General features: G+C 45.5%; 1 protein-coding gene across 1 annotated transcript in view; it reads left to right on the top strand.

Annotated features, from left to right (window-relative positions):
• Positions 1-2,003: 2,003 nt before the first annotated feature.
• The window catches only part of SOCS6 (suppressor of cytokine signaling 6), a 33,238-nt gene continuing 22,661 nt past the window's right edge, over positions 2,004-12,580 (top strand). The window contains exon 1 of the mRNA XM_040353901.1: positions 2,004-2,189. The gene's annotated coding sequence lies outside the window, so the exon portion shown is untranslated. The remainder of the gene's footprint in view (positions 2,190-12,580) is intronic.

Genomic DNA, 12,580 nt, shown 5'->3' with positions numbered 1-12,580 from the left:
ATAAAAACTGCAGAGGTGATCAATTACCACAAAACGAAAGCTCTATTTGTGGGAATAAAAATACATACATTTTACAGTATTTGGGTATAGTGTTACATGACAGCGCAATTGTCAGTTAAAGTAACTCAGTGCCGTATTACAAAAAAAAGGCCTGGTCGGGGAAGGGGTGGGTAAATCTTCCAGAGGTCAAGTGGTTCATTTAAAGTATAACCAAAGGGGGGGGAATGTTTTGGATAGAGTGAAGAGGGATTAGATCCCCTGTCAGTTTTTATTGTTGTCTGTGCTCCTCCTAGGGAGATAAAAAAAACTCCCAACTGATGGGTTGTCCCTTGAAAAATAATAGAGGAGAAATCTTCCAATGGGGACATTAGTTCTGGTGACCTGGGGATCCCCAAATAATTCCCTTAAAGGGTAAATACACCTTTACAGAAAAATCTGTAAGGCCCCGTTCACACTGGGGTGGGGACAGCGTCGGCGGTAAAGCCCTGCTATGTTTAGCGATGGTTTACCGTAAATTTCGCGACGCTATTCGGCCGATAGCGGGGCGATTTTAAGGGAAAAGGGTTAAAAACCACCACAAAGCACCTCTGCGCTTTGCCGGCGGTAAAGCTGCGGTGCCCCATTGATTTTAGTGGGCAGGAGAGATGGAGGAGCGGTATACACACTGCTCCTTCACCGCTCTAAAGATGCTGCTAGCAGGACTTTTTTTACCGCCTGCTAGCGCACCGCTCCAGTGTTAAAGCCCTCTGGGTTCTCACACTGGAGAGACAGCAGCGGCTGTTTCAGGTCGGTTTGCAGGCGCTATTTTTAGTGTTATAGCGCCTGCAAACTGACCCAGTGTGAAAGGGGTCTAAGGTGAACTTACACAGGACCCCCTCCTCACCCCCCACTGTCCCACAGTGCGGCGATCTCCTGTTCTGAGCCCTGCTATCGCCGCCTCACCGGTCCCGGGCTTAGAAATCCCCTCTGCATTCTTTTTACTTCTTCCTCTCTGACAGTACAGGCTATGCGGGATCTGATTGGTCAGCGTCACCCATGTGATGGCGCCGACTAATTGGAATGCTCCAAAACGTCCCTCCTGATGTGGCCCCTGACCGGTGAGGCAGCGATAGCAGAGCTCAGAATGGAAGATCGACACGCTGCAGGTCACGGGGATGGGGACAGGGGGTCCTGTGTAATGCCCGGTGCACACGACCAGAAAATCGGACAAAAAATACAGATTTCGGAGCGATCGTACAATAATCTGATCGTTAGTACAGAGCTTTCGGGAGCCGATCAGGACAGTTCATCTGATATTATTTGATTGGACACACATGAAAAAAAGAAATTGTACGATGCCAGATCATACGATTTTCGTTTAATCATTACAGATGTCGTTTGAAAATGAAAAACAAATGCATTACAACACATGACATCACCTCTGAATTTGTATTCTGTTGTATGCAAATTTTCATGATAGTAAACTCATCTGATTTGATCTGAGATTAGCATGCAAAAAAGAAAAGAAAAGACGGACAATCATTCGTCATTGTGTGTACTGGGCATAAATTCACTTTACAGATTTTTCTGTAAAGGTGATCTTACCCTTTAATTTGCAGGGATTTCCTCTCACTTCCTGTTCTCGCTATAGGACAGGAAGTGAGGGAATGTCTCCGCAATGGGACACGGATGTCGAAAAAAGAAATGTGACAGGGGTTATAACCCTCCATTACTCTATCCAAAACAAAAAAAAAAAATTCTCTTTAAATCTACTTTAGCTCTAAATGGTGAGAAGAACTAGAACATTAAAAGCAATAAAAACCTGAGAGGTGTACTAATTCTTCTTTTCTTTATCCAAAACGAATAGAAAGTTTTGCCTTCAGTAATATTTAAGATAACAAACTCTGAGGTACGAGTGAGCTCTTGCAATGACGGGCTCTCATTCTCTCTCCTCTTCTATGTACAGAGCAGTGAGCCTCCACAAAGCCTTGTGTCCTCCTGTGTGCAGCTAGCAATAAAGTTGCACCGTTTGAACGTCTCCGTGCCTTGCCGCGGGGGTAGCTGGGAGTTGTAGTGTCGCGGCGCCAGTCCTGCTCCTCCTCTCATGGCCGGCTCTGTGGGGCCGCACGGAGCAGAGGATTGGGTCTTTGTGAGGGGCTGGAGAAGGCCGGGCACGGAGTGGCACAAGCAGCCAAGGAGACCATCATGAGGTGAGGGGACGGGCAGCAGCTCCTCGGGAAGTTTGTGCGAGGTTGTCGGCTAGGCCGGGGGAGGAGACGCCGCAGGGAGGGTGCTGGGAGAGGCCCGCTTGGAAGGCTTTGTGGTGAGGAGAAGGCCTGCGGGGCTGGGTAATGAGTAATGAGGGGGGATTGGATGGGGTATCCATATTCTGGGAAGACTAGTGTGGAGAATTGTCTTTGTTTTCATGTAAACAAACCCCCCTCCCCCCTCTAATACACATCACATCCATCCGGAGGGAGCTGTGTACTGACTGGTCCTGGCTTCTCTGCTACACAGGCCTTATGGCTTCTATTGCTTTATTCTCAGTGTGATATCTTAGCCTTGGTGTACACAGAGCCTGACTTCCACATGACACTTGTTGCTGATGTTTCCTGGGTGTTATGGAGGGGTCGGGCAGAGCTTCTACCACAGCACAATGCTTAAAGTCACTATAAACCTTCTTTTACTTTTTAAAACCAAAATAACGCATGTTATACTTGCTCTGTGTAATGGTTTGGCACAGAGCACGCCCAATCCTCCTCTTCTGGTATCCCCCACGGTGCTCCAGGCCCCTCCTCTTCATTGGTGGGTACTCCCAGGGAAAGTCGCTTTCACCTAGGGACACCTATGTTATTGACACAGACCAGGTGACACGTGACCTGTCCCAGGCGATCGCCTGTCCAATCAGGGAGCGCTGCACCGTTCACGCATGCGCAGTGGGTACCCGGCCGTGAAGCGAAAGCTGTCACGGCCGGGTGCCCACAGTTGCAGTGGAGGCGCCGGCGGTAAAGGGGGGGACCGGGACGAAGGTCCCAGCGGCACGTCGCTGGACCGAGGAACAGGTAAGTGTATGTTTATTAAAAGCCAGCAGCTACACTTTTTGTAGCTGCTGACTTTTAATATAGAAGAAAGCCTGGAACACCCCTTTAAAGGAGAAGTCGAGCCTGAACTCATTTGGCTGGGCTTCTATGGGTCACAGGAGTGCAATTAGTTTTGCACATCTGTTACCCGTTTTCAGCATAGAGCGGGCTGAAGTTCGCTCTCTTGACGTCCCAGGGATCGGTCCAGGCACCGCGTCATCACGGCGATAATATCTGGATCCGCCAGGTGCGACTGATACCCGTCTCGGAACAGGCATGCTGGGAAACCAACATCTGATTGGCACTGGCAGCCAACAGGGCAGAGGGGCGGTATTCCCCATATCAAAAACACAATGGCACAGCAGAGTTGATCACCACACTAAATGTGCAAGATTTCCCCATCAACACAGACAGTGCTGATGGGAATCTGCAATTGACAGTAATTTATGAGCTATAGCATCCGCTAATGATGGTCGCAGGAGAAATCCGGCTGCCTGGTTGTACCCAAGTTGATCGACTTTGTATATTTAGCCTGCCCATTAAAGGTTCAAATCTCGGCCGATACCTGCTTAACCGACTGAGATTCCAACCGTGTATTGCCGACCTAACGCTGCTTGTGTTAGCACAGCATTCTTTGGTGTGTGGGTTTTTTTTTTTTTAACCAGAGTATCTGGTAGTAAAAAGTAGAGCTGCACGATTCTGGGGAAAAATGAGAATCGCAATTCTTTTGCTTAGAACAAAGATCACGATTCTTTAAAATGGTTAATTTAAAAAAGTAAAATCAGCTGTAGATGGCGCATGGAGAATGCAATGTTAAACTTTCATAGAATGGCAACATCTTGAAAAATTATAGCCATGGAGGCAATGACATATTGGTTCTGTGTATCATAATTTTTTTTTTTTTTTTCACCTGACTTTGCTCATAAACAGCTGTTTTGTACCTTCTTCCACTGTTATATAAATGACTACATAAAAAAGTGTGTTCATCTGACAAATTAAAATTTGAGCATGTGGGATCAGATGAAAAGTTCATTATGGGCTCTCGAAACCTTGAAGAGGAACCCCATGAATGATTTTTTAATACAGCAAGGGGCGGATGCTTTTCTCAAAGGGGATGTAACCATACATTCGCCCCCTTGCTGTATTAAATGAATATGCGTGTGTTGATTGCGGTTGCTGAAGTTGGTTCCGATTGCTGATGTCGGTTCCGATATGGGTGCCAATTGCATTCCACGCTGTTTTCGTGGATCCAGTAGGGAGATCAAAAAATTGCGCAAATCCAGCCTGAAGATCGCAGGGGGAATGGGGGGGGGGCGTTTAAGCGAGATCGCTATCTTTAAACAATTCATTGTGCATGTCTAGTAAAAAGTGCATCTCCTGGTCCCCCCCCCCCTAGTGTCGTGGTGGTGTTTGTTTATTTTATTACTTGCCTGGATCCTCCTCTCGGGTCCTTTTTTTCTGTGCTCCTGGCCTCTCCCTCCTGTCGCTTGCCCCCACAGCAAGCAGCTTGCTAGGCACCCGAGCAGAGTCGCAGTTCCCTGTGTACATTCAGACACAAAGCGCACTCTCTATCTCTCTATCTATCAAGCCGGTTCACATTGGGGCGACTCGGCAAGGCGTCCTGAAGACGACTTCAGAGGCGACTTGCAAAATGACTTCTGTATAGAAGTCAATGCAAGTCGCCCCCAAAGTCGTACAAGAACCCTTTTCTAAGTCGGAGCGACTTGCGTCGCTCCTATTAGAACGGTTCTATTGAATAGAATGGTACGCGACTTGTCAGGCGGCTGAGTCGCCCCAGTGTGAACCGGCTCAAACACACAGAGGTTTGCTCTAAGAAGGAAGCATTAGTTACAATGTTTCATGTTGTTAAAAACTTGATATTTTCTTTACACACGTTTATCCCTTTTGATCTAAGAAGGAAGCATTAGTTACAATGTTTCCTGCTAAGAACTTGGCAGACTGCCCAGAAATGTTATTTTGACAGCTGATAAGTCTCTTCACTTGTTATATGAAAGAATCGGCAAACTCTGCATTGGAGATCGTCAGGGGGGGTTGAATCGAGATCACATTTTTTTTTAACGATTAATTGTGCGGCTCTAATGCATAGAATGCGTAATATAAAAAAAACTTCTGACTTTACAACCTCTTTAATGAGCAGTTAAAGTGACACATTCCATACACATCCACTACTTAGAGTGGTTCTAAAGTCTACACATTTTTGCGTTGATGCATTCTCTGCCTTAACCCTTTTGTATGGTCCTGACAGCAGGGGGTTTCACACCAAATCTGATGGCTGCAGCCACCAGGAGTGTGTGTGTGTGTGTGTGTGTGTGTGTGTGTGTGTGTATAAAGCCTCATACACACGATCGGACTTCCACCTGACTTTTCTGTGTATTTTGCTCCAAAGGGCATTGTCCTTGAACTTGGTATACATACACACGATAGGACTTTTTCAGCCAACAAACATGAACGCAGTGACGTAATACGTGTTTTTTCTGTTCTTTATTGCCACCCTTTGGGCAACTTCTACTATTGTCTGATCTTTAGTAGAGGTCGACCGATATATCGGCCGATATTTGGCCGTTTTTGTGAAATCGGCTGATTTTTTTGAAAAAATCGGCCAATTCGCGGCTACAATATCCGGCCCGCATGGCTGCCTGCCCTGCAGTACTGACCAGTGACCCTGCATTCATGTATCCGATTCCTCCATCCACACGGCCACTGCAGAAGGGACAGAGATTTCACTCACATCGCGCTGCCCGGCCTGCCCCGCCCCCTCCCTCGGCGTGCTGTTTGGGGAGAAACAAACAATCATTGGCTTACGACTGCCACCTGACTAATGTAACTCCCCCCAGCAGGAGATTGTGGCCAGCAATAGCTCCGTCTTCCTTCCCTGCTGAAGCGGAGCCTGCTGTAACCTCAGACCTGGACATTGCTTGCCTAATATGCTTGTACATAATGATTCAGGGACATCTTGATTAGTTCCATTTGGAGTTTCTAGACCAAATGGAAGATGTAATCACTCCATTGTGTGCTGGGTTAACTCAAATTCTCTTCTTATTTAGATTGTCTGTAACAGTTCCAATGGGATCTTGTATGGGGTATCCATATGTGTGTAGATGTCCCGACCATGGCAGATGTTACCTTTAACTCTGAAGGATCATTTCTATGCCAAGTCGCTCAAACATTGATAAATGAACTTCTCACCCTGTCTAGAACATCGAAAGGGTCATGATAGTTTTTGAACACAAAGTAAACCACTGGGTTTCATGACTGGAATTATTGATTAATAACCATTTCTCCTTTGCATTCTTGCGAATGTTGGAAAAAAGTGTTCTAGCTTGTCATATCCCCAAGTCGTATTATTATATAGAGCTCTCCCCACAACACAGCACCACCCATCCCTCCCCACAGCGCAGCACCACCCATCCCTCTCCACAACGCAGCAGCACCCATCCCTCTTCACAATGCATCCCCACCCGGTACAGAGAGGTGGTTGTGGAAGAGGGGGGGTACAGAGGTGGCTGTGGAGGAGGGAAGTACAGAGAGGTGGCTGTGGAGCCACCTCTCTGTACCCCCCTCCTCCACAGCCACCTCTCTGTACCCCCCTCCTCCACAGCCACCTCTCTGTACCCCCCTCCTCCACAGCCACCTCTCTGTACCCCCCTCCTCCACAGCCACCTCTCTGTATCCCTTCTTTATTATTTAACCAAACTGTTAAATTTTACGAAATATATCGGCATCGGCCATAGAAAAACTCATATCGGTCGACCTCTAATCTTTTTAGCATTGGTTCTGAGCATGCATGTTTGTACTTTGGACTTTAGTCCGGTGGACACCTGATCGGATTTGCTCCATCGGACATTTGTTGCCGGAAATTTTGTCTGTTCTCACAGCGACTGTTTGTCCCATGAAAAAGCTTGTCCAATGGAGCATACATGCGGTCGGATTGTCTGCAAAAACAGGCCAGTCAGAGGTTTGTTGTCAAAAAGTCTGAACATGTGTAAAGGCCTTAAAGCCGAGGTTCACCCATGGAGAACACATTTTCCCCTTAGATTCCTGCTCGTTTTGTCTAGGGGAATCGGCTAGTTGTTTTAAAATATGATCCGTACTTACCGTTTACGAGATGCATCTTCTCCGTTGCTTCCGGGTATGGGCTGCGGGACTGGGCGTTCCTTCTTGATTGACAGTCTTCCGAGAGGCTTCCGACGGTCGCATCCATCGCGTCACGATTTTCCGAAAGAAGCCGAACGTCGGTGCGCAGGCGCAGTATAGAGCCGCACCGACGTTCGGCTTCTTTCGGCTACTAGTGACGCGATAGATGCGACCGTTGGAAGCCTCTCGGAAGACTGTCAATCAAGAAGGAACGCCCGCTCCCGAAGACCCATACCCGGAAGCGACGGAGAGGATGCATCTCGAAAACGGGTAAGTACTGCTCATATTTTAAAACAAATAGCCGATTCCCCTAGACAAAACGAGCATCCATCTAAGGGGAAAAGAGAAAAAAAAAACACAAATGGGTGAACTCCCGCTTTAAAACTGACCAGCAAACTCCTGCCTGTCAGGTGGAAGCATTCCCCCAAAGTTCTTTCACCCCTCCCCCCCCGCACGCTCCTGCCATGTATTCCGGCTCTGCTTGCCCATCTGCGGGCCCGGGACTGACTTGGGTGGAGGGGAGAGAAGAGAACGGACACACGTCTGCTCTCCTCCCCTTCTTGTTGGTGAGCTGGAAAGCAACATGTATGACGTTGCTTCCGAGTCACCCTGTCCCTTTCCCCGGCTAGCATAACCAGAAAGGGATGTACTGCAATACATTCAGTGGAGTCCAGGGAAGGCATGCATGGCTCATTAAAGAGAACCAGTCCCCAAAAAATCATCCCATAGGGGGTTTGTCCCCTATGTGATTGGGGTGGGAAGTTAAGCAAAAAAAATTTTTGTTATAATTGCAAAAAAAAGCACTTAATTTTTTTTTTTTTTTTTATGGCCTCGGATAAACGCACGATAGAGCTGCACGATTCTGGCTAAAATGAGAATCACCATTTCCTTTTTTTTTTTTTTGCCTAGAATAAAGATCATGATTCTCGTGGCATAACATCATCTTTTTCACATTTATACAAAAAATTGGGCAAATGTTACTGTTATTTTTTTTTTATTCATTGAAGTGTATTTTTCCCCCCAAAAAATTGCTGTGCAAATACAGTGTGACATAAAATATTGCAACAACCGCCACTTTATTCTCTAGGGCAGGGCTTGACAAATTTGCTTGGAATCTAGGAGCCAGCTAAAAAAGTTAGGAGCAAGGTTTTTTTTTTTTTTTTTAACGACCGACAAAGCTGTTTATGGTATATATACTGGAACTTTTCTTTTCTTTTCTTTTTTAATACTAGTAATGGTGGCGATCAGCAACTAAGAGCGGGACTGTGATAGTGCGGCATACAGTCTAACACTGGGTCGGAACTAACTGCTACTGACATCTCAAGTGACACTAATACAGTGATCAGTGATGATAATATACACTGTTTTTATTTCCTGCCTTGCAGGGACACAAGACCGCCAAAAAAAAGGCTATATGAAGCTATTTAACTACTTGCCGACGTCATTCTACGGCGACAGGTTGGCTTTCCTGCGCGAGAGCCCGTAGCTCTAAGTCGGCTCTCTCGCAGGGAACTAGGGGCGCGCGCGTGCCCCCTACTCGCCCCCGACTCCTGTGCACGTGCCCGGCGGGCGCGATCGCCGCCGGGCATACGCGATCGCTCGTTACAGAGAGGGGACCGGGAGCTGTGTGTGTAAACACACAGCTCCCGGTCCTATCGGGGGGGGGGGGGCCGGGGGGAATGCTGATCCCCTGTTCATACAATGTATGAACAGAAGATCAGTGATTTTCCCTAGTGAGGCCCCCCCCCCCCCCCCACAGTAAGAACACACCCAGGGACATACTTAACCCCTTCCCCGCCCCCTAGTTTTAACCCCTTCACTGCCAGTGGCATTTTTATAGTAATCCAATGCATTTAAATAGCACTGATCGCTATAAAAATGCCAATGGTCCCAAAAATGTGTCAAAAGTGTCCGCCATAATGTCACAGTACCGAAAAAAATCGCTGATAGCTGCCATTACTAGTAAAAAAAAAATATTAATAAAAATACCCCCTATTTTGTAAACGCTATAACTTTTGCGCAAACAAGCAATAAACGCTTATTGCGATTTTTTTTTTTTACGAAAAATATGTAGAAGAATACGTATCGGCCTAAACTGAGGAAAAAAATAGTTTTTTTAAAATATTTTTGGGGGATATTTATTACAGCAAAAATTAAAAAATATTATTTTTTTTCAAAAATGTCGCTCTATTTTTGTTTATAGCGCAAAAAATAAAAACCGCAGAGGTGATCAAATACCACCAAAAGAAAGCTCTATTTGTGGGGAAAAAAAGGACGCCAATTTTGTTTGGGAGCCACGTTGCACGACCGCGCAATTGTCAGTTAAAGCGACGCAGTGCCGAATCGCAAAAAGTACTCTGGTCTTTGACCAGCAATATGGTCCGGGGGTTAAGTGGTTAAACCAGCTCCCCCCCCCCCCCCCCACTCACCATTAGGCAAAAGGCGCCAGGTGATGGCCACAATCGCTTCCTTCTCTTCTCCACTTTGGCAGTAAATACAGGCAGAAATCCCTATTAGTATTGCTGGTTGTCTCTTGTCATTCCAGCGGCGACCACAAGATGGCGCCAGACTACAGAAGGTATCCTAGGCCTGCAGTAGGCCGCAAAGGCGCTGCCTCAATTACCGGCCGGAGCGGCACTCCGCGATCGCGCGGCGGGGTGAACGGAGACGCAGGTGACCCCAGGTCGCTAATTCTAGTCGCAATTGCGACCTGGCGCCTGGGAATTGTCGAACCCTGCTCTTGGGATATAGATAGATATATAATTTGGAGGTTCCAAGTAATTTTCTAGCAATAAATACTGATTTTAACTTGTAAGCAACAAGTGTCAGAAAAAAGTTGTTTGTCTTTAAGATGTTTAAAATGACCTAATTTACCAAAGATACTGCTTGCAGGACTTTTCCTAACGCCCCCCAGCGCACCGCCCCAGTGTGAAAAGTCACACAGAAATTAATGGGAGGTTTACAGGTGCTATTTCTAGCACTAAAATACCTGAAAACCGCCTCATTGTGAAAGGGGTCTTATGCCGCATACACACGATCACTTTTCGGCATGAAAAAAAAAACAACATTTTTTAAAATGTCATTTAAAATGATTGTGTGTGGGCTTCACATCGTTTTTCAGCTTCTGAAAAATGTAATTTTTTGTGTTGTAAAAAATTATTGTGTGTGGGCAAAAACAAAGTTTTAAACCCGCGCATGCCCAGAAGCAAGTTATGAGACGGGAGCGCTCGTTCTGGTAAAACTACCGTTCATAATGGAGTAAGAACATTCATCACGCTGTAACAGACAAAAAAGCGCAAATCGTCTTTTACTAACAAGGAATCGGCTAAAGCAGCCCCAAGATGAATAGAACTTCCCCTTTAGAGTGCCGTCGTACGTCACCGCTCTTTGTTCATCATTTTTCAAAAATGATGGTGTGTGGTAGAGCTGCACGATTTTGGCCAAAATGAGAATCGCAATTTTTTTGCTTAGAATGAAGATCACGATTCTCACGGCGTAAAATCTTTTACATTTATACAAAAAAAAAGGGCTAACTTTACTGCTAGTTTTTTTTTTTTTTTTAATTCATTAAAGTAATAAAAAAAAAAAATGCATTTAAAAAGACTGCTGCGCAAATACAGTGCACCATAAAATATTGCAACAACCGCCATTTTATTCTCTAGGGTCTCTACTAAAAATATATATATAATGTTTGGGGGTTTTCTAGCAAAAAAAATAATGATTTTAACTTGAAAAGAGCTGTCAGAAAAAGGTTTGGTGGTTAAACGTTCCCTAACAGAAGTTTATTTCTTTGATGTGATACAATGTTTAGACTTAACTTTCCAATGATAAAGAATGTTTTTAAAACTTGGCAGGCTGCCCAGACTGACTTTTGGCTGAGAGCAGACAGGAAATTCTTTGCATACCAAAGTGCAGAGAGAAAATTCTTTTCATGTTAAAGATTGTGAAGCCCTGTGTCAAGAATTGCAACGGGAAAAAGATCGCGATAACGATTCTTGACGACTAATCGTGCAGCTCTAGTGTGTGGGCAACGTCGTTTTTAATGATTAAGTTGGAAAAACTTCGTTTTTTGGACATGCTGAAAAATTACATTTTTTTTCATGCCGAAAAACGACCGTGTACGCGACATCAAGGTAAAAAAAAATGTATTACGGTACTTGCTTGATCCTCCCTTCCTCTCTGAACACTTATCCTGGGTTCACACTGAATGTGGGTTTGAAATTGTGCGAGTTCAAGCCTGCCATTTCAGTCCGACTTGGGGGGGGCGATTTGAGAGACCTCTGTGCGGGTTCCAGCACAGATGTCTGTTGAAATCACCCCCAAAGTCACCAAACGTAGTGCAGGAACTTCTTTTGCGAATCGGTGCTACAATGCAAAGTCGACATTGCACCATTTTGGACAGGGGCCGCTGGTGATTTGTCATATCACCCCAATGTGAACGGAGGCTCAGAGTCCTATCTTGATCCTGCGCTGTGCTCAGCTGCATATCTTCTCTCATCTCTTCCTCTTCTCATAGAACCCACAGGCTCTTGCTGCTGTGAATAGGCAGTGGGGGGAAGGGAGAAGGGTGTGTTTGGCATTTGGAGTAATGGCTGGAGTTCTGCTTTAAAGCTACTCAGACCCTTAAAAAAAAAAAAAAAAACTATACATGGAAGACCCTTAATACCTCTTCACAGCCTGTACTGCTGAAATCTGTTGTCATGATTAAAAGCTGCTATCCGAATAATTTTAAGAAGTCAACATTTCTGGATTCCTGGTTCCTTGCTGTGTGAAGTGGTCTTCTGCGAGTCCTGTGCCAGAATTGCACACAGTGTTGTCCTGTCTACAATAATGGTAACAAATACAAAAAACATAAATTGTAGCACTAAACAAAAATAAAAATTACACCAAGTGATGTGAACACTGTGTACAACAAATGAAAGTGATAAATAGACATAGATCTATATAAACATATGAAAAAATTCATATAAAAGTGACCGTCCAATATAAACAAATGTGCTGGAGCTCCCACAATCCAAAACGTGACAGATGGAGTGAAAATGGCCGCCACCAACTTGAGAGGCTTACTGGAAATAATGAACCCTGAAGAACATATGTTCAATGGGTCAACCAAGCATGGTATAAACCACTGTAGGACCGGATCCTCTGCTGCAGTTCCCACACAACGTCTCTCACACCAAACTGCTGTACCAAGGGTATGTAGATAATGGGTGCTCCTCTGCTGCCACATCCAGCAACGTCGCCTCTCTCCTTCCTGTTCTTCAGGGTTCATTATTTCCGGTAAGCCTCTCTCAAGTTGGTGGCCATTTTCACTGCATCTGTCACGTTTGGATTGTGGGAGCTCCAGCACCTTTGTTTATATTGGA

The sequence above is a fragment of the Rana temporaria genome, chromosome 5 (assembly GCF_905171775.1).
Source record: "Rana temporaria chromosome 5, aRanTem1.1, whole genome shotgun sequence".
Classification (NCBI taxonomy): domain Eukaryota; kingdom Metazoa; phylum Chordata; class Amphibia; order Anura; family Ranidae; genus Rana; species Rana temporaria.
The sequence above is the reverse complement of the archived record's forward strand: the minus strand, read 5'-3'. Positions and strand labels throughout refer to the sequence as shown.